The 3,310-nt window shown below is 35.4% G+C and overlaps 1 pseudogene; it reads right to left on the bottom strand.

Annotated features, from left to right (window-relative positions):
• Positions 1-2,986: 2,986 nt before the first annotated feature.
• Positions 2,987-3,083, bottom strand: LOC138837888 (U6 spliceosomal RNA; annotated as a pseudogene).
• Positions 3,084-3,310: the final 227 nt, after the last annotated feature.

Here is a 3,310-nt window from a genome sequence, read left to right as displayed (position 1 = left end):
GAACATATGAGCTTTAAGAGCTTTCTAATAGATCCATTATTTATTGGTACCCAACATTAGAAAAATGTATGAGGCATTGGTAAAATAGAAGTCCTTTGCATGACTACATACATTCCTTGTTTTTATAAGACACTTTCTTTCATCTAAAAAGTAGGCCTGTCTATTGTCTTCATGTGATTTTGATGATTGAAAGTGCTCAGTGAGAAGGTCAAAATGTGTTAGTAGTCCTTCACTATCAATTCTCACTTTCTTCTTGGAGAATATAATGATCAAATCAATAGTTCAGAATGGGCAAGCAATACTTCAGAATCATGCTTCCAGTGCAAGTGGATCACCAGTAAGAAATCATCAGTACCAATTTCCACAAAGTTTTGTCACAGATACAATCTCCCTGCCTTCTCTAGCTGCTTTACTGCCCTCTTATTCCTTCATTGTACAAGAAAAGTATGATTCAGCTGATTTCAGTCAGATCTGTTACTAGAACTAGAAAGGATTTATTTTACTGTCTGTAATTTGGTAAAGATATGTCTCTTTACGTAGGCTACTAAAAATGTATTTACTAACTTCAAGTAAATACATAAATTCGATTTCCATCTCTTTTAAAAAATAAAATTTTGTTTGTTCTACAAATTGATCAGAGGCATGGATTTTGTGGCTAGCTACGTCATTACACATCTGTCTCTTTCTTTCTCTCTCCCTTTCCTGGTTCTCATAGATAATATGATTGCTCCATAATTATACTAATTTATTTTGCTTTTATATTTTTGGTTGTATCATTTCACTTTTTGCTCTGCCATTTCCCAAATCATTTATATAGAAGGCATTATTTCCTATTTTCTCATGCCTAGAATAAGCTGCACATGAAGACATCACTGGTCCTCATTTTCGGTGTGTACATTTGAATATGGAGGAATATCTTTGCTCTCCATCAATTCCCTACTCTCCAGTTAGAATAATTTCGAATAGTAAAATTGGAAAAAGAGAAAATAAATCATGGTGAATAAACAGTTGCAGAAAAGTCACCAGATATTTCTGACCAGTTCAACCAATGTGAACTATTAGGGAAATACATGGACACCTCATTCCCACTGGCACTCAAAGTCTCTGGTTAGGCAATTCTTAGGAATATGGGGAACAAGATGAAAAAGTAAGGAATGGTATCAATTGCAAGAAAAAATATTGGAGAAGGATCCAACCGTATTTCTTCATTGGGCTGCCGAAAATATTCAGCTTACTACAGTGCGGAGACTTCTTTCCCAAAAGGCTACTTATCTGAATAGTAGGGATGATGATCAGTATATCCCTCTTCAAGAAGCCTACGGTGGACACTTAGACATTGTCAGTGAGTTGGTGTCTCAAGCGGCACATGCAATAACTGTAGATGACTGGACACCCCTGAACAGTGCATATACGTGGAATAATAGCAGAGTAGCTTCTTTCTTACTTCATCATGATACAGATACCAATGCCCAAACTAAAGGACTCTTTTTAAAAAAAAAATTTTGGTCTGGTCGTGGGGCCTGAACTCGGCCTGGACGCTGTCCCTCATCTCTTCAGCTCAAGGCTACTGCTCTACCACTTGAGCCACAGCACCACTTCCCGCTTTTTTTTCTGCTTATGTGGTGCTGAAGAATCGAACCTAGGGCCTCATGTATGCAAGAAAAGCACTCTACCACTGAGCCACTTTCCCAGCCCAAATATTTTTGTTTGTTTGAATTTTGTTGTTGTTGTGGTTTTTTTTTTTTTTTTGGTCGGTCATGGGGCTTGAGATCTGGGCTCGGGTGCTGTCCCTCTGCTCTTCAGCTCAAGGGGAGTGCTCTACCGCTTGAGCCACAGTAACACTTCCCCAAACTAAAGGACTCTTGACATCCTTATATCTTGCTGTTGAGAATTGAGATAGCAAAGATACTCTGGATCGCCTTCTGTTGAACCATTATATAAATCCAGGCCTGAAGAACAACATAGAAGAAACTGTATTTGATATTGCCAAAAGGATAAGTATGTATCACTACCTCTATGAAGTTGTGAAAGACTGTACAAATTGTTCACCGAAGTCCTAATGGTCGGGTTAAGTTTCTTAAATTTCAAAAATGCAAGTCCATCTTTTGTGTCCCTACAAAATATTTTCACAATCCAAATAAGAGCAATATCTTTATTTTTTTTTTTTTTTTGGTCGGTCATGGGGCTTGAACTCTGGGCCTGGGTGCTATCCCTGTGATCTTCAGCTCAAGGTGAGCCCTCTACCACTTGAGACACAACTCCACTTCCAGTTTTCTAGTGGTTTGTTTGAGATAAGAGTACCACAGACTTTCCTTCCCATGCTGGTTTTGAACCATGATCCTCAGATCTCAGTCTCCTGTGTAGCTAGGATTATAGGCATGAACCACCAGTGCCCAGCAGCACCAATATTTTACTGTAAAAATTCATGGATTCTGCGGAGTTCTTCCAAGTGAATTGCCTGCCTTGGATGGAAAAATGTATTCAATAGATTTGTAAACATGTATAATAATTTCTTCAAAGTTTGTGATTTTTTTAATAAGAAATAATTTTAATTTACCTGTTGAAATGAGTAGTACAGAAACTAAAATATTTCTCGTGCTTGTCTGAAAAAGTATATTTTAAAATATTCTATATTCTATGTTTGCATCATGTTCATAATTTATTTTCTCCTAGATATACTTTGAATTATATATTATTTTATAATATATAGGTTCATTAATGTGTCCTTTCCGATTGCATTCCATATAGAAACAGTTTGATTCCTTTTTTTCTACGTCTTAATATTATTTTTCTTTGGGATAAAATCACAATGTTGTCTAATTTGAAAATTTTTGTAAAGTTTATGCTATGTAAATGCCTTTCTGAGGTGATTTAATACACTGATGTCAAACTAAATTTAATTATATGAATTACGTGTATTGTTACACTTGTAATTTTGTAATCATCTTTTTAATCACTTTTTTTCATTTCTTGCATCTGAAGAATGAAAAATATGGAATACTTCTCAAATTTTCATATTATCCTTGTGCAAGTGCCATGTTAATCTCTGTATTGTAATTTCAGTATACGTGTTGCTGAAGCATGTAGTATCCTCTAAATTTAATAGTTAATGATGCAATCTTTATACAGGCTTATATCTATGGGTGCCTACTTGTAACAAGGAAACCTTATTGTTCCTAACAATGCTATCGATCTTATTTCCCTAAAATTCTGTGAATAGTGGAAAAAATTATATTGATCAGTCGATTGTTCACATTTGCAAACTTTTTTTGCCAATGAGTATCTTAAGTCTTTTTATTTGGAATTTGAT

Source organism: Dipodomys merriami, unplaced genomic scaffold, assembly GCF_024711535.1.
Source record: "Dipodomys merriami isolate MVZ:Mamm:240054 unplaced genomic scaffold, mDipMer1.0.p SCAF_278, whole genome shotgun sequence".
Classification (NCBI taxonomy): domain Eukaryota; kingdom Metazoa; phylum Chordata; class Mammalia; order Rodentia; family Heteromyidae; genus Dipodomys; species Dipodomys merriami.
Note: the sequence above shows the minus strand (reverse complement) of the source record. Positions and strands in the feature narration are given on the sequence as shown.